Genomic DNA, 19304 nt, shown 5'->3' with positions numbered 1-19304 from the left:
TAGTTCGGGTAAAGATAAACTGTAGGTATCACTTTATTCACTGAATAAGTGAACTATTATATCGACCCACACCCCGTTCGATTTTTTGCTGCCCAATTTAATTTTTGCGCATTCTGAAGAAACTAAAATATTCTGGAAGAACCGAAATACTGCGCTGAAGGCTTCAGAATGATCCGAAATGCTAAAATTCTGATCCGGTACTGTTGGTTTTAGACAAGATACAGCATTCGTCTTTTCCAAAATTTTTTTTAAGCAGAAAATTTTGGATTTTTCACGTTATAAATATGCTGCTCAAAAAACGTTTGAAATAGGTATACCGCCACCTATTCACTGAAAAATTGATGTCAATCTGAGTAAGTTCGGTAAATAGGTAAAAAATAAGCCACACCTCGATTTTTAGCAGCCCAAAATCAATTTCTTCACTTCCTGGAGGATTCAAAAAAATCGCACAAAACGGCTAAAGGCTTCATTTTTCAACTTTTTTTACTTGAACACATTTTTTTTTTTTTTTTTTTTTTTTGAAAAAATAAAAGAAAAACATCAATTGTTGAAAGTAGTAAATTTTGGATTTTCAAAAATTCGTCAAAAATCTGAAAATCAAATTAGGATTGCTAAAAATTTGGTTATCAGGGTATTAGACTTCCCTTCTTCCAGGAAATATGGTTCTGTTCAAATCGAAGGCAAAATTCTTACAAAAGGTTTAGAATAAAGAAAAAATACCCACTGTATATTTTGTTAACTATTTCCTATGCCTATACTATATTTCAACTTTGGTCAAAATTTTGAAAATTGAAATTTATTGAAGAGTTTTCCAGTTTTCTAGAACTATCGCACCGCATACTTACTTACGTGCTCGTTTGTACCTAGTTTATTATTGTGATGAATAACTTTCAAAAAACGAGGAAAGTTCCAAAAAAAAAAATATATACACTTAGCTAGGTAGGTAGTAGGTACCTATTAAGAACTTTTTTTTGTTGCAGTGCTGCGGAGTGGGAAGAGTTGAGGAGTTAGGGTGGTTTTATTATGTAGGTATGTATTACAAAGAAATAATAACGGGCATAGGCTACCTACCTACATATTGTTAGATTTTCGAATACATGTTGCATATAATAATTCCTGTGAAAAAAGCAAGTTTTTATTGAAACTAACAATTGAGGTTTATCCTTATCATTTTCCCGATAAATTCATAACAATCACCGGAACTTGATTAATCGCGATGTTTAATAACTATCCCATATGATAGCTAATTCGTCATAATCCTCCAATAAAAAACAGTTATTGTTGTATGAGTCACGAAAATATATAAAACAAATACAGCAATACGTGATGTCATGATGAAATAGATACGGTCTTACATTCTAGTACCAAAGAATAAATGCACAATATTTCCTTATCAACCGGGTAAAATTAGCGAAACTAGTGAAGTTGAAAGTACTGCATTGATTGTGTAGAGTTTATTAGAAAAACGTGCTATTGGTACTTTTACTGGTAAAGATATTCATTTCAAAAATGAATTCATTCCAGTGCAGTGTGTTTAAAGTTGTCAACAGATTTTTTCTGTTCGCAATTATATTTGTCTGTATCGTAAAGTATAATACGAATGGAGTTTCGGCCAATAATTTCGGAAAGGGTTTCACTAAAGAATGTATTCATGGAAATATTACAATTGGACGTCCAGTTTATGGACAGAGGTGAGTACCTAGCTATAAAATATTTAATTCACTAAGTAAATAAATTTGGCGAAGGAAAAATATTAATACAGTATCGAGAGTAAGTACAGATGAGTAGGTACCTAATACATATGTGCTAAAATTTATTCTACTCGTGATGTAGGTACATATAAAAGCTTATGAAATAAATTCCTTTGAAAAAAAAACTTTTATTAGTAGGTAAGGCAGTTCTGTTTTACCCGAAAAAATCTCTTGAAATGGAAGGAAAGAATCCCGTTGATCTCATGAAAAAAGTCCCAGTGCATTATTTATGTAGGTAGGTACTTCGCTGAAGATGTCACGTTGATGGAACTTCAGAAAATGTACCTATTAAAAAATTTGGGTTTCTTAGTTGTTGAGTACCTAACTACCTACTCATTAAAAAAAATGTATAGGCCTACAGATATTTACAAAATTATTTTAAGATTGCCGAATAATAGACGCTCATAAATAATTGCTATAGGTAGGTACCTATATAAAATAAGTCCATTGTTTTACGCCTTTGATACAGGCCTATAAGTATTTACCATTCAAAAGTGCATAAAAAAATAACGAAAAAATTGTCGTGATATAAAAAATTAATGTAATGCTAAATTGTGTTTTAAATTCAATAAAAACCTAGTCATATAGTTCCGTTTACAATTTAAATTCTCTCTTCTGTTTCAGACTGCTAAATACAACAAACATGAATAAGTCGGGAAGCTGGTTCGGCAAGAACACCGTCAAAGTTCGATTTCCCCCCTATGGATCTCGTCTTCGAGTGAATATTTCACAAGTTCAGATTATAAATCGTTATAGAGGATGCGACTGTTACTGGAATGAAACAAAAATTTCATCTGGTGGCATCGGAAAATCTTTCATTGAACTGTCCCTAACAACTGGCTTCAGGTGTGACAACAACCATTCCTTTTTGTTCTTCAACAGTTCCTCATGGCGTTAGATCATCAGATTCAGAGACGATTGAATCTAATGCTTTATGATTAAGTATAATGATGGTACTAACTGTATGTATATGCTCTCGATTTTTATACCTACATATCTATCTCGTTTTAATTTATCAGTAAGCACCGAAGTAACTATAGTTTGAATTAATATCTATTCCAAGTGCAGTTGTACCTACTTACCTATAATTTTTTGAACTAAAAATAAAATTCACAAAATACGTTGAAATGCATTCTTATTTTCTGTTTGAATTAATATTCATTATATACTAGGGTTTGGCTTTGGCATTGTTGCAAGCGAATACTTCATTTTCAACTTTCAGAAATGTGAATTTTCAATTTTGCAGTTGAGAAGGCCGAACTGGCCGACGGCAGAGAAGAGGCAGAGAGACGAAAGTACAAAAAATTGAAAAAATACTTGCATAGTAGATACATGCATGTTGCACGAATGCACGTACCTACTGTTTTCTTTTATTTCTACATTGAAGAAGTTTTCATTCTGAGCTACTTAGTGAGCCATTCTGACTTACGTGAGTTGAACTCTGGTTTGGTTTGGTTCCTGTACCGGCTGCATCTGGCTGGAGTAAAGCCCTAGAACGTTCTGTTCGTCTGAGTCTGAAGCGTTGGAGAACTTGCAAGTTTCAAGCTTTCAACCAGCAAAGTAAAGTGAAGAAAACTTGACAGACGCAGACAGAGTCACGACCCTCTGCTCAGATTATTAATCATTAATGAAAATTGAAAATGTTTCGATTTCGATTTTGAATTTTTGAACAATATTGAAAGAGCAGAACTAGAACAGACTCAGGATCAAGAACAACAAACGAGAAAAATTTTTAAAAAAATTCAATTTTCTCATTTTCTTGTTCTTCCGTATATTTTCCGGCGTTGCAATATCACAACGGCAGCCATCAACTACACCCACCTACCCTCCGGCCTTTTGTCGTAATCAGTCAAGTGTTAGTGATAATTTTTTGAAGATTTTCGTTGTCCTTTTTCGCGATTAAATAAGTAATTTTTTGTACAATAATAATCGAAATGTCGAAATATCATGTGTAATTGTGTATTACTCGAACATATCATCTCTCGGTGGAGTTGATCGTCCTGCAGATATTCGTTTCTTACCACTTTATCGTGAATTTAAACTTCAAACTCGAAATTAATTATGAGTCGAGATAACGTCAATAAAATCTATGTTCCCGACGAATTACGTGAAATCTTGTTTGATTTCACTGTGAATCATCCTCTGCAACCTCAGGAAGATGTAGTCACATACGCTGATTTTTTCAACCGATTGAGGGAAACTCGTAAGGTGACGGATATAAGATAATCCTTCTATCTGTTGGCAAAGAATTATTCAACTCGGAAGATGGTTTGTAAAACACTTGCCAATACACCTTGTAGTGTTTGTTGCATCTTAGATTGATTATTCTACAATATTTATTTAATAAATTTACAGAGGTTCTTGTGAATTGGTTCGATTCAAGACGAAAATCTGTCATCGGCTCATCGCCGAAGCATCCTGAAGAGAATGAGGATAAAGATAATAAAAAAGTATGTGATTGTACTGATAGTGTCAAAGATGATATACTACTATTTCGTACATTAGACAAAGTGTTTCCAGCACGATTACGTGTTAATATGCGTCGAAATTTATCTTATTCGCATATAACTCTAATTAGATTGCTCGATAACGTATATTTTTTCTATTTTAGGAACAAATGAACGAAGTTATCGATGCTATGGTTGAAAAAAATCACGTTAGATAAAGAATTATACCATCAAACAAGGAGATGATAGAGATAATTTTTATGTCATTCAAGAGTAAGCGTTCATTTACCAAATAGAACTCGAATTATTGCATTTTTCTTACTGCCTAAAGGTCTAGCTGCGGTGAATTGGCTTTTGTACTATCGAGAACGTACCAATGCGAAAAGCTCTACAGGTATTCGTCAATTTACTGCTTCACTCTCGGTTTTATAACTACCTATTCATCTTTATTATTCGATCATGTATACTGTGAATCATCTCACTAGCTAGACATATCTAATCTAACTGGAATTTTTTAACGCTTTCAGATTAAGAAGATCGAAAAAAGTCGCTATTTTGGTGAATTGGCTTTGCTCACGCATAAACACAGAGCTGCCTCGTTCTATGCACTTGGTGATGTCAAATTACGAGTAGCTTGTGAGTATATTCGAGAATAAAGTCGTACGTTATTTATTAATCCATCTCGAAGGTTTTTATTGCGTAGAAGAAAACATGTGTGGGATATATTTAATGATTTTTTTTTTTTAATTGAAAGCTATATCCGAAAATTAAGTCGTTATAAAATACGTTTTAATTTTTTACAAGTAGAAAACGATTATAAGTTTACGATGAAATACTCAGGCTATTAGAAATGGTAGTTGATTTCAATCAGATAGAGATATGTACTTCAATGAAAAAAATTATATCTCGTTTGATCGGTGCTGTATAATGTATATATTGAGATCGTGACAATTTCTTAACTTTCATATTTATTATTTCGACGAATAGTGTAAAAAAACTGCACTCGATTCGTGGTTATCGAAACCGTTTAATCTACTTTACCCTTAGCTCGTTCACATGAGAGTAATAAGTACTAGTAAAAATGTCGAAACTTCCTTCATCGTAACTTCAACTCGAATCGTATCAATGAAGATGGCGCGAGGGGAAAAATTGAAAAATCGTTTATTCTTAATGACTATCTACCGATGGGTAGAAAAGTTTTTTGTTTATGTATTCGCGTTTTTCTTTACTCACGTACACCTCTCGACGTTTATTACCTACGTAATGAATTGGCGGTTGAAATAATATCGCGGGGTATATTAAAAGCACAAGAGTAAGGGCCAAGTGGAGGTATTTTACCTTTAGTTGACTACTTCCGGGAATCATCGTTTGTATGGCGTATTTTTATGCTCACTTTTACGACAATACCTTTCTATCATTAAGTTTACGGCAACGTATACAGAGACGAATATCTCGCTGTCGACGAAGAAAAACAGCATGTATACAGTTGAGCAAGTATCGTATTCCCTGTAGCAACATATCACATATTAATGAATACGATGCGACCATCAACTGCACCATCCTTTTTACCTTTCTACCGCTCGTTTTCCCTCGTGCACCGAATCACCGATGATGACGTGTATATTTCAGTTTTTCATCGGATTGAACAGTTATCCGCTGATAGTAGACTGGAGGGAAACGGTTTTTAGTCACACATTTTTGTTCGGTGAAAAATTCTCCCTTATGGGTTTCATACTGTATTGGCTGATCCTGGAGCGGTAGGCAATTCGAGACCGTAGTTTAGTGTGCCATATTGTGGTTTAGTTATAGAATATTGAGAGTGTTTGACCTTGTGCGTGTGATGTTTACGTTCATTCCCCCACTCATATTATACATTTAAGATTTCAAGTCATTTTGTAGAATTGTTGGGCCCAAAAAACACAGTTTTTCTCACACATGTTGAAAGTGACTTTCAAGACTTGTTGATAGTTGAAAATATCAGCTAAAAAGAAGATTCCCAGAACTGTAGCTGCTCAATCGCACATTCCTGGATTTAGGAGTATTTTTTGAAAAAAAAAAAAAATGGACCCAAAAAATACTTTTTTTTCGCTTGTGTATTGAAAGTGGCCCTTTCGATGTGTTATAGGTACATACATATGTATAGTAGTTGGAATATGATCTGGTCATAACGCTATCAAAATTACTAGAATGTTGCTTTATTCTTTGATTTGACGAAATTGTTGCCTAAATTTACAAATTTTCCGTATTTTGGAATGCCTGAAACACAGTTCAGACCTCTCAAAAGTAATTTCATTTAAGTGAAGATGTTTTCAATGATTTTTTTGCTGTTAAAATAAAACTGAAAATGATCAAAGAGTTTTTCTCGAGAAAATTTTGTAATTTATGAAGATTTCGGTTTTTAACGCGGATTTTGCTCGGTCCCTTGAACAGCGTTATAACGAGGTTTAACTGTATTTTAATTTTACTGAATTCGGTCACTACCTATCTAATTCGTTATTAAATTATTTTCAGTCTTGGATATGGAAGCGTTTGAAAGATGATTGGATCCTTGTACTATGAAATGCAACATCGACGACTACGAGAATCAGCTAGTGAAAATATTCAGATCAAAGTGTAACGTTAACATGTCCGATAACGAGCACAATCTACCAAAGTGCCATAAAAAATCACCAATTTTAAGTACATATAATTTTTCTCTCGTTACATTTTTTATACGTACTTCGTTCTTAATCAAAATTTATTTTTGTTTTTCGTTCTTTCACACGCCTTGTTTCGGTTTTTAGAATTCGGAAAATATCACGTTATCATGATGACGTGTGAAAAAAAAATGCGATGGTATTAATTTCTAATAATTTTGTATGAACTTTTGTTGTCTTATTCATGAGCACTTTTAATATAGTAAATTTCTAGCACGTTTTTTTTTTTTTTTTTTTTTTTTTATACCTAATCAGAAGTCAGAACCTGCCCTATTTTTATTGTAATGTGATTCACTTATTTTACATAGACAACTCAAAGTTGAGAATGTTTTTTTTTTCTTTTTTAATAAAATTAAGTGGGTAATCAAAAATTTTCACCATCATGGAATGAGCAATATTCTGTTCTGATTTTCAATTTTTTTTTTTTGTGTTAGTTTTGTTCGTGAGCAGTATTTCTATCAATTGAAGGAATTGCAAAAATTGTTTTCAAGTCTAGGCTTCATGTTGAAAAATTGGCTTTTCACTTCATTATTCATTAATATCTATCTTTTTAACATACGTCTCAATAATCTACTTCAATTCGAGATTCAAGGACCCATTCCTCCGAACCTATGATCCAAATCTGCATAGAAAATTCTCACTCGCCTTATTCAAAGCGTATAAGGTAAAAGAAGAAAATCTACTTCGGGTGAGAATTTCTCGAAAGTCGAAAGAAACACCAAAACCGAACCAGAGTTAGAATTTAAATCTTTGCGGTACGGCGACGGCAACGAACGAGCAATGTTGCCGAACAAGAACCACGGTTTAAAATTTCCATCGATGTAAGGGCCAGGGGAAGGGGGTAGGAGTTTGTACTGATTCTGTGTTTCTCGCGGTGATGCAGGAAAGGAACAGAATTTGCCGAGTATCTTTTGATGTTGTCTCGAAGTTAGAACATAGTCTGCTACGTGCGCTGTGGATGAGAGAGGTGGGTGGGGAAATTTCGCCAACTTTGAAATGTTAAATTCCAGCGAATTCTTTAACCGCCGATTTAATTAGAGAGTTACTCAAATGACAGCATCGCTGCCTATTTGTAGGCGTCATTTGAATAATGCCGCCGTTCTCGTAGCGGCGATATTTTTACAGCATTGGCCCCTTTATCCTCTTCTCAATCCCCCTCGTCGGTGATGTACCACCTCAGAAGATGTTAAACGAGTCGTGTCAAAGCGACTAGTACGAACGTAATGGCGTTACTGTTGTTAATTCGTCTTGTACAATTTAAGCATTATTTTTCAGTCTTTTGTATTTTTCAAATACGTGTTCGAGGAAATTGATTAATCAATTTTCTGCAGTATTTATGCTCTATAATTCGAAGCATCACCGTTGCATGTAAAAATAATTTCAAAGTCTCGAGTGGTCGGTCAGAATTTTTTCAATTTTTTTTTTAGATTATTTTTTTATAATTACGCGAAATTTTCTTCTAAATTTAATCAAAAGGTTCGATGTTGGTACCCTTGACCACTGAAAAAATTCTACGACGGCGTTCGGCACGTTAACTTTGACAATCATTGTGTATTGTAGTATTCGATAATCTACGAATCCAATTTGAACGAAGAGTATTTTAAAAATTTGTAACTATTTGTTCGTACAATAAGAACACAAAACGAATATTTATAGATTTTTTTTTTCGGTAGAATGAAATAAGGTAACGGTAATGTTTCGAGGAACCCGATGCTATAAATAAGTAAGACAAACAAAACCTTTTTACGTGTGTATCAGTGTGTGAAAAAAAACAAAAAAAAACGTTTCAATGTAGCATATTTATGTAAATGTATAATCATACGAAATGTAAAGTTACATAAATTTTAAAGCTGTCGTAATATTTTTCACGTAATATATGTACAATTTGTCTATGTACATATTGTAAAAATTCGTCAATCTTTAACGAATATTACTAATTTTGTTAATTGAAATTTATGTACGTACCTAGGTACATTCCAAACCTCCTCGTATCACTGTTGTCTGTTCGTTGAGGCGTTTTCTTTTTTCTCTCTCCCTTTTTTCCTCTCGTTTCTTCGTGGGATCTAATAATTAAGAATTTAACGTACAATTTAACATAGGTATTTAGGTACCAAGTTGAAGTTTAGAGAAAAAAATTACTAATCCTTAATTAATTTATCAATTTTGAATTTTTTTAGGAGTACAATATTTGTTGTTTTGATGAGATAAAAAACATAACTAGGTAAAATTTAAAAAAAATAATAATCCATATTACGAATAATTATTGTGGTTTGAGACGGTTTTAAATTTTATTTTTAATGGTATGAGCTATTTTAGCAGTAGTTGATGTGCGTACATTAATGTATTGTTTCGTTTTTTTATTTTCATTTTATTCGTTAATACGTTGTGTTGCAGTCCTATAGTTTTTAAATATTCTGCTACCTATTTAGATTCCTGCGTTTATGCTCATCGAGTTATAAATTCCTAAATACAGAAAACATGAATCAAAACAATAAAATCTCTGCTTAATGCAGTATTTTTTTTTTTTTTTTTTTGAACATAGGTAATTTTCGTTTTGTTTTTATCGATATTTTTACTTAAGTATTTGATATGATGAATTGAATTATACAATATTTTTTTAAATAAAAAAATGTGTTTTTTCATCACTAGCTTCAAAATCATTTATAAAAACGGGCTGTTAATCCAACGCGTATTTTACTATGTTATGTATGTTTTTACCGATATGTGTAACTTTTTATTCATAAATGGATTATCGTGTTAGTGTTCAGTCGTACCGTAGTTGATATTACATAGTAATTTTTAAGCAGTTTTAAATTTTAATTCATTTAATAAATGTGTTAACTGATGAATGCGTTCAGTATTAATTTTTTTATATGTACCTAAACGATTTTTTTTTCAACGATTGATTTCATGGAATCTAGAAATTGATGTTTTACCAAGGAACCACCAGAAATGGAGAAATTCCATCACTACCTAAAAATGAATTATTCGAATTCAAGATCAATCCCACTCCTACAATAAGTCACAACGGTTGAATCTGTACAATACCTACCTTTCATATTTTCAAGAGAAGTCAGCTAGTTCAATGTTTAGAATTCTCAATCAAAGGAAAAGTCAGACAGAATATTGGAATGTTATTTTTAAAAGTTTGATATAGTTCTTCCAAATAAGTAGATTTTCAACTCAAATTTCAGCTTGAAAAGGAACCATTAACCATTTTCAATATAACGGATGAGTATGGCAAAATCAGTGTTGAAAAAAAAACTTTTTTTTTTTTCCAAGACAAAACAAACGGGTTTTTCTCCTGGATTCTCATATGTTTTAAACACAAATTCATTTGTTTTGGACTCAGTTTTTCAAATATCCGTTATTCAGTCATCAGCTTTTAAGATGCGACGTCATAAAATAGCTATAAGGCTCAAGAAATACCTATTAAAAATTGAAATCAAAACACAAAATTTGCCTAAAAAAAATTATAGGAAGAAAATAATGAAAATCTAAAAATATACTTCATTTAGTTTTACTACTTTTTCAACGAGAAATTGAAAAAAAAATGGTTTTTTAGAAAATTGGCGTTGAAAAAAGTGTTTAAAAAAAGTTTTAAGCAGAATTTTGTTTCAAACACTGTCTGTTTTTTATCGAAAATATTTTAAACATACGGTACCGTTTTAAACTGAAAACACTGGGCAAAATTCTGATCTTTTTTTGATTTTTATAAAATTAAAAAAAAATCGAGGTCAAGGAGTTTTTTAACGAATTGAGGTCACTGAGTCCGAACCCAGTGCTTATTTTTAAGGCTCAACCCATACTCTTGAAAATTAGGGAACCAGAGCTCAGTTTTGAGCCCGATGAAGTTTCTTTGTTGATAGATCTTTTGATCTCGAGAACAGATGCAAGAATTTTTTTTTGAAGAATATAAGACAACGCAATGACAGAAAAGTGGACGAGTTGCAAAATTAATAAAACTTTTTATCATTAACGAAATTAGTTAATCATAAATTCATAATGAGCTGCATAGATATTAGATTCATCTAGTGACTTTTATTGGACAAGTCTTAGTCTTGAGAGATGAATACCTCGGATTTGATTTAATAGACAATGGTAGGTACCACCTTAATTTTCATGTGAAACGTAAGATTAGAAAATTTAAACGTTTTTTAAAAAAATGTTTATTTTATTTTTGAAAGTTTACAATCACAGAGAAATACGAGGAGGCGTTAGCGTTCCACAAACAAACACACATTGGAAGAAAAAATTATACAGAACTTATACTAGATACTGCACAGGAAACAAAAGCAGGAAAAAGCAACACGATGCAATAACCATAAAACAAAGACCTTGCTCGGGTGAAATATTACTACAGAGACACATCGAGTTACAATAGTTAAACATATTTATGATAATCGACAACATTAGAAGCAAATCCGAAAAAATCGAATTGTATAGGAAAACCACTAACGCCGAAATCTGTGCGCCATTTAAAAGCCTCTCGTATATGTTTTGGAAGTAAGGCGTGTTAGTGTTTGCATAATCAGCGTGAGAAATTCGACGAGAGAAGTTCTCGCTTATAAAGCATGTAGACAGAGGAACAGGGGCCCTTATTTCTTTACGCGCAGATAGCGCAGCGTGGTCGGGCGAGAAGGGCATGAAATTTGAAAACGATTGAAAGCGATGTAGATTTTCGTTATCTGCTTTGATGCGCAACTAAGCGGCGAGAGGTGTGGGACGGAGATGCAAAGTTGTACAACTTTACAAAGTTACCATATACTTCTTAATAGTTGGGAAAGATGCAGGATAATTTAAGTCGACGTTAAGATTCGAATAATGTACTGATTTAGAACGCGCCAGTAAGAAAGAGATGAAATTCCACCAACATTAGCAACTTTTCCTCTCCGCCTTCCTTATTCCTAAAACATTCAGCTGGAGAATGAACAGTCCTATGTGCTCTTGAACTACCTACATATAGGCTATATACTTAGGTATAGTATAAATCTACCTCTACCATTGCAGTTTTTCCTCCCTGATGATGATGATGATGAATTGATGATGCATGGCTCATTGATTTCAATTTTTTTGCCATTCAAACTTTGAAAATTGAGTTTGTTCTCTTTTTTTTTTAAAAAAAAAGCTCCAATGTTTCGTCAACGATTTCCAACATATTTAACCTTTTTAAAAGAAGTAAGTAAATCAAACTAAAAATACAAAAATGTATAACTTTGAGATTCGAGTTTAGAATTAAATTACCGCACTTCTGAATATTATGCTAATTTTACGACGACGATGGTAGATATTTTATTAAGTCGAAATTTCCACAAATTCTATTACCTAATTCGCGTGCACGTGGTTGAAAATTTAAAATGTTATACCTAATATCGCGGTATAAATTCATTGTAATTTTTCTTCCACTTTCTTTGCAGGTACCTGCCATAAAAATAACTTGTATACGAGTAAATTTCACGTAAATAATATTTTCTCATTGTTATAAGGCTTATCGAAGAAATATTTAAATAATAAACCGGTAAGGTAAGGTACCTATGTACCTACCTAACATAACAATAATGCCTTGTGGATCTATATCTTTTCTTCAAACGTACAAATTCATTAATAAGCATAGGTATTAGATAATAAACACCTTTTACATATTGTATAAAATCATCCAACGAATTAAATTCACTCGACTCTATTTTTTTTTCGTCTTGTCGAATGTAAAAGTGTCACAAAAAAAAACGATGTCAAATCAAATAGATATTGTAAAGCGTTTAATATAATAAATCATCATCAAATATATTTTTTTCGTCATTTCCAGCATAATGTAAATGTTCACACGATAAAACTGGCATGCACATTGTAATGTAAGTGTAAGTACAGCTCTATATCAAAAGATAGGCTACCGCACTCGCAAGAATACCGTATTATCCGCTGCTAATCGTATTATTACTATTCTACGCAGGAAACTCACGTTCCTTATCTAACCCCCAATATCCTTTCAAATTTGAAATTCAGGAACTCTCCGCTCTCGCTACCATTCTACTTTTACACTATCTATATTTTACAATAATGTCTCCAGCATCATCAATATAGAATTCCGACTGTTGGAAGACAGCTTTATTACCATAAAACGAATATATATTTGAATTATTTCTACAATGCATCGAGGATACACGAAGTGAGAGAGACACGCGGACCTTTAAATTTACAATGAAACATTTTAGGCATTCTAAGATATTTCAAATTTTGACTATTGAAATTCATATCTAAGTATATAGGTAGGTAGAGGTACGAATTGTCTTTAATAGGATAAGTTTATATGAAGATAAGGTCGTAGCGAGGAGAATACGAGTAGGTAGCTTTTGTCTGCGTCCATTGTCCACGATTTGCGTAAGATTTTCAGGTAAAGTTTAGTGTTGGGGGCTGGAAAGTTAACAGTACAGGTGGGTAATATGAACCATAATGGAGCCCCCATCTAGGTAGGTAGGTAAGTACTTGATAATAAAATATACCTTGTACTTTGATTTATTAAAAATGTGCTCAAAAAGTTTTGTCGATAATTTACTTTCCTGTTCGTTAATCATACAGTCCCCCCCCCAAAAAAAAAGAAGTTGAAAAAATTAAGGAACAACTTGAGAGGTCTGATCCCATTTATAACGAAAAACGAATTTTCGGAAACAGCAAAAAATCTCAAAACTTTCCCGACCCTTTTTGATAATTTCGTTTCGTGTATAAATGAGATTACGAGTATGATTAAAAATTCATGTTAAAAAAAAAAACTATTTAAGGCTATAAAACTAAAATAATTAAATTTGAAAAAAATTGTTTTGGAGAACAGAAATTTTTCAAAGCAAAATCGTTTTGAACGAGATGGAAAAAAAATGAAAAAGAATTCACTGGAAATCTGAGATTTGGTTTATACCCACCCAATTTTTGATTTTTCCGAATCGAATAGGTAGATATTCTTTCTCGCTGCTCTGGTCTCAGTCTTGGATTTTGAATCTTCAAAGCATGGCAATGGCATGTTTAGCTTCGTAAGAAATCGCAAATACGAGTAAGTACCTTTATCTTTCGACTACAAACACAACACAATATTTGATCAAAATCAAGTAGAAAACTGAAAAGTCAACTTCGTAAATCGATTGGTAATGATTTCAAATAAGTTAATTCTGGAATCTTCAGCGGATTTTTGGATTTTCATGTTTACAAAAAATCACATCTTTGTTGAAGAGAGACGAAGAGGGATTCGGCGGCTTTACACATGCACATCCGTCTGCCTTACTTCTTTAATCAATTAAGATATGCACAAATTTTCAAAATATGTACCTTATTTAAAGCCAGTTGAAATCTAAAATTTTGATCAATGGTTCAATAAATTATTAAAAAATAAAATAAAATAGATTTAACCATTTTGGAACTTTCAGCAGATTTCTGGATTTTAAAAATTTGAAAAATATGTAATGCCACACAAAGGGCCAAATCGAAATTCAGCTCTGAGGAAGTAACGCCATGGAATTATGTCCTTTTTGTGACTCTTTCAATTGATTGAGGCGCTAATAAGCCGTTGAAATTTGGATTGCATGAGATTTTTGACTTGAAAAACGATCAATGGTCCATTTTGAGCTACCTATTCTGATCACTGAAACCTCCAAAAGACTTCAAATTTTCCATCTCTTGATAAAATTGTTTAAAATACAGTAGAATTGAAACCGTTCTCCACAAATTTCCTATTTTCACGTTTTTTTTTATGACGTTGCTTTACCAATTTGAGGTCACTAGGCTTAGAAATGATCACCAGTTTACCAAAATTTTAGAAAATTGGTGTCTTTTTAAAAATTGAAAAAATTAAAAATTGAGAAAGGCGATGAAGAAAAATTTTGGTCACGATTTGGGTGTTTAAACTGCCTGGGAATGGATTACATTTGAGCAAAAATTTCATGTTTTTTAAAAGAAATTTTTCGTCTTTTTTCGATGTTGAAGGGACCAGCGCTAAAAATTTTTAAACGTTAGTGAACGACGAATTTTTTACTATTTTTTTTAAATAAGTGTTTTGGAAAAAATGTCAGATTTGAACCGAAAAAATACGAACCAATTTAAAATTTTTTCTTAAATCCATTAGAAAGGTCTATGAAGAGTATACCTACTCATAGTTCACGAGTGCTAAATTTCTTTTCAACTCGGCAATTTTTCCAAAACTGGAAAACCTAAAAATTATCATCAATCAATTTGGAAAGTTTAAATTATGAGACAAACTGAATTTCAGAATGATAGCTCAATTTGGTCAAATTTTCAGATTTTCATCTCAAGTTTTCAAAATGTATGATTTCGAATATCGCCTAAATTTTGGGTACGTGGCCACTTATCTCAACCAGTAGATAAATCTGCAAAAAGTGATTAAAATCTAGATTACTTGTCAATTGTGAATTTATGAATTCATAGCACCCTGGTTATGCAATTTAATCAACACTTTCAGCAGACGTGTTACTTAAATTGCATAACCAGTTTGCCGTAAATCCTCTCATTTCATATCGAGATGAAATACTCGATCAAAAATGAAATCAAGCCCTTCGATTTCGCTCAAAATATTTTTACGAGTCTCCGCTTTGGTGGTAGATAAATAATAAAGTTACAGCTGTACGACCATAATTTTCATCCTAACCACTCAGCGACATGGGAAAAGGTTCGTAATTTTGATCATTTTCTCACATTAGCGATTTTTTTTTTTGCAAAACTACCATATGTTTTAAAGTTTATATTTATCTCAAGATCAAGTAATTAAATTCTGAGCTGCAGATCTGAATACATATAAACGTCGAATCAAATTGGTACTACCAAATTAAATTTTGAAAAGCATAAAATCAACTTTTTATGGCAAAAGATCTGCTTTTTTTAATACCCACATAAAATTGGAACTAAATTTGAAAACTTGAAAAAATAAAGGCGAAGACAATTTCTTGTGCTTTTTTCAGCAGACTAATTGTCAGAATGAGATCTTGTTCTCCCCCTTCTCTCAGAAAATACAAAAGCCTTCAATTTTGGTCACAATTTTAATAAAAAAATTTAATTTAATATTTTTAAATGAAAATACATATAATTAGAGTATTTTTTTTAGCTTATTGAAATTTTTAATACGATTAATTTTCTTCATTGGGTAGTGGAATTGAATCGTATTCCTTTTGATTAGGTACCTATTATAGAAAAAGAATCAGAATAATTTTAGAAGTAAAGTTAGAATTTAGATCTTAAAATTTTATTATTTTTTTAGGTGACTTACCTGTTTAATTATTGGAATATAGGCAAGTCAGCAATCACGAATTAACAATAAGTACTATCTACTTACCTATAAATTATATCGTATACGCAGGTGTATTAAAAAATTCAATATAGGAGCTTACTTCGGCGACCTGTAATTCTTCTGTTACGAAATAACACCAGAATATTCCACATTCTGCATTATGCCCTTGCCCAACCTCAAAGGAACTAAAAATAAGCACCAAGCTAGGTAGAGGTATACATACATACAAGGTACACCTAATATGATACCATTCGACGTACGGTAAGGTTGTTTTCCATTGACAAAGGTTATACCGTTGATACCGCGAGAGTGAAAGTGGTTTCTACGCATAAATGGAAAACCTCGTCGGTTTTCACATTTCGCAGTCGTGATATGAGATTTGGTAGCGAGCCGGGGGTTTCGCCTCGAATTGAGTGCATTTTCTGGTAAACGAAGCGTTTCCGTTGCGAATTTTCACTTCTTTTATGATTTTCCAATTCAGCGGAAAAGCGTGAAAAATCGTGATATATCACTAAACCGTTATAATTTATACTTTCCGCCATCTGATAAAGTCATTAGTCATGTGGGAATTCTTTTTATGCATTCGAAGACGATATTTTAGCGAACAAATTTTATACTTAAAAAAAAAGTGAGAGAGAGAGAGAGAGAGAAGTAAAAATCACAGCAAAATGTTTTTCATGCTTCGCAAATCTTCGAAAAATCTTCGTGCTTTAGGTAATTAATAATTCTTTATATTTTTTTCTACCGTAGCACGCTTTTGAAAATATTCATCCACCGAGAACTTTGGAATTGATTCTGTTTCTCAGACGTTTAAAAAATTTGTAACTCGAAAAACAGTCTATTCGATAAATAACGCTATTTTTGTATCAACTTCTAAAAGTTCGTTGATGGTAAATTGATTGTATTCGATATCCACAGTGAAAATAAATTGGTGTTGAGTTTTGTGACGAGCTGTGTATAACGAAAAACACGCTGTACATGCAATATTCGCGACGAAGGAAATAACCGAAGGCAATTTCCTTTACCGTAACACAAATGTCAAGCAATAATTTTCAATCACATTGATATTTTCAATTTTTAACAATTTTTCCACAAAAAGATTGTAATTTTACATAGAAATATATTTTTTAACACGAATTTCTTTGGTGCGACTCGACAACAAAATGTAAACGATAAATTTATTTGTTTCAAAGCAAATTTCAGACACATTGAATCATCTCTTTCTCTATAAGTAGGTATAAACTCAATAGTTAAATTGAATTTTATAACTTTCAGCTTGGATTATACGCGTAATATCAACTATGTATAGGGCTTCAAACTCGTCCTGAAGTTATACTGTAATGAGTTTAACTGGATCTATCGTATTAAGTATTGCGAAGTTATGCAATAATTAACGATATGTAAACATCATACAAAAAATTCCTTGAAAAATTTGAACCTGTTATTCAAGTTGAGAACGAAGGAATTAAAAATTAAATTGAAATTACAAAATAATGTATCGTTAAAAGGTATCTACGACGAGCTGATAAATTAAAATTATAGGTAGGTAAGCATTGCACTTGAGGGGAAAAAAACCGAAGTTCAAGAAATTTATAAAGTAAAGATGAAGAACCAATGTGCTTCTCTTACTATACAGCTGCATACATATTTAATGGGTACGTTCACCTAAGCATAATACTTTTTATCGAGACTGTAATAAGTTAAAATGTATTCAAGTAAAATTACTGTTTTTGTCTGCATTAAGTAAATAGAGTGTTTTCTTCATCTAATACCTAACTTAACGCTTTTTCAAACTTATACATACCTTTCTAAAGAAAAAACTGTCGGGATAAGTAACTATAGCAAATACCTACAGACTTACCTAGCTGTTAATTATTAAGAAAAAAAATCATCCTTCTCATAGAAAAGGATTTTTTTTAGAAACATCAACTATTTAGTAGCTATGAGGTGTATCCAAGTTAGTTATGAAGATTAAAGAAGGGACGAGTTTATTTAATACAAAAATGTGGAAATAAAAACACGAATGGTTTCAGATGCAAGCGATCAAATTCGATTCGTAGGAAATTTAACGATTCGGCAATTCTTGATAAATGAACATTTAACGTGTGCTCGAAATAATGGGATATTTTATTTATGGTATAAATCATTCTTTATATAACACGGCGTTATAGCGTTATTCGATGCTTTTTCAAATCAATCATTTGATAAAATGACACTTTTTCGTTTTGTAATGAACTAAAAAAATACATTTTTCAATTTTTTCGCTATCAATTATATTTTTAAAGTTTACCAACGTGTTAAGTTTTTATTTTTGTGGGCGCGGTGTTTCAGCGTTAAATTGTGCAATGATCATCGCGAGAAAGATTCGGTTTGTTTGAAGACGTTTTGTTATGATCAAATTATAAATAGATACGTACGTTTTCAACAGGCTAATATAATATCTCATTTACATTAGGATACCTATCTATACAAAGATTAAAATTCTACAAAAGTGCAACTTAACGAAGCTGCGCTATACCCAAACCCCATGAACCGAGAACTAAAATATTTCTTCCCTTATTCGTACGGAATTGTTGTAAAGTTCAAAAGTTGCTTCGTAAATTTCATCGAAGCATCTTCCATTATGGTACTCTTACAAGCTTATTTAATTGGTGTAATTTGCTGAAAGCGTGAAATTTCTTGAAAGGTTAAAGATGACCGACTACAATTTATTAGGTAGGTATAAAGATTTGGAAATTATTTATTTTTGGTTCAGAAGTGTTTTTATGCTCGTTTCAGAGTAGGAAGCTGGAAGTCTCCTTATGATCATAAGTATCTGCTTTTGCTTAATTTTGACCAATGTTCGAAAAATGACACAGTTATTTGAAGTAATTGTATCTGTACCTATCCAAATTACAGACCTGTTTACCTACTTTATTTTGGCCATGCAGCTTAGAAATAATAATAATAATATTTTTTTTAAAAAAAAAGATCCGTTTTGTTTCTACTTAATTTTGAGCAGTAAGTATCAAAAAATCTATTTGGAAAACAATATCTTAGGTATACTCATTTTGAAGTTGGGGTCATATTCCACGTCAATTCGACCAAGAAGTGGCAAAATTTACACTTTTTTTGATGTTTGGAATTG

General features: G+C 32.0%; 1 long non-coding RNA gene across 1 annotated transcript; it reads left to right on the top strand.

Annotated features, from left to right (window-relative positions):
- The first annotated feature begins 1347 nt into the window (after positions 1-1347).
- LOC135836600 (uncharacterized) lies at positions 1348-9739 on the top strand. The gene is made up of 6 exons (XR_010557064.1): positions 1348-1691; positions 2376-4019; positions 4107-4201; positions 4363-4592; positions 4726-4834; positions 6710-9739. It is a non-coding gene; the product is annotated as an uncharacterized LOC135836600 (long non-coding RNA).
- The last annotated feature ends 9565 nt before the right edge of the window (positions 9740-19304 follow it).

The sequence above is a fragment of the Planococcus citri genome, chromosome 2 (genome assembly GCF_950023065.1).
Source record: "Planococcus citri chromosome 2, ihPlaCitr1.1, whole genome shotgun sequence".
Classification (NCBI taxonomy): domain Eukaryota; kingdom Metazoa; phylum Arthropoda; class Insecta; order Hemiptera; family Pseudococcidae; genus Planococcus; species Planococcus citri.
Note: the sequence above shows the minus strand (reverse complement) of the source record. Positions and strands in the feature narration are given on the sequence as shown.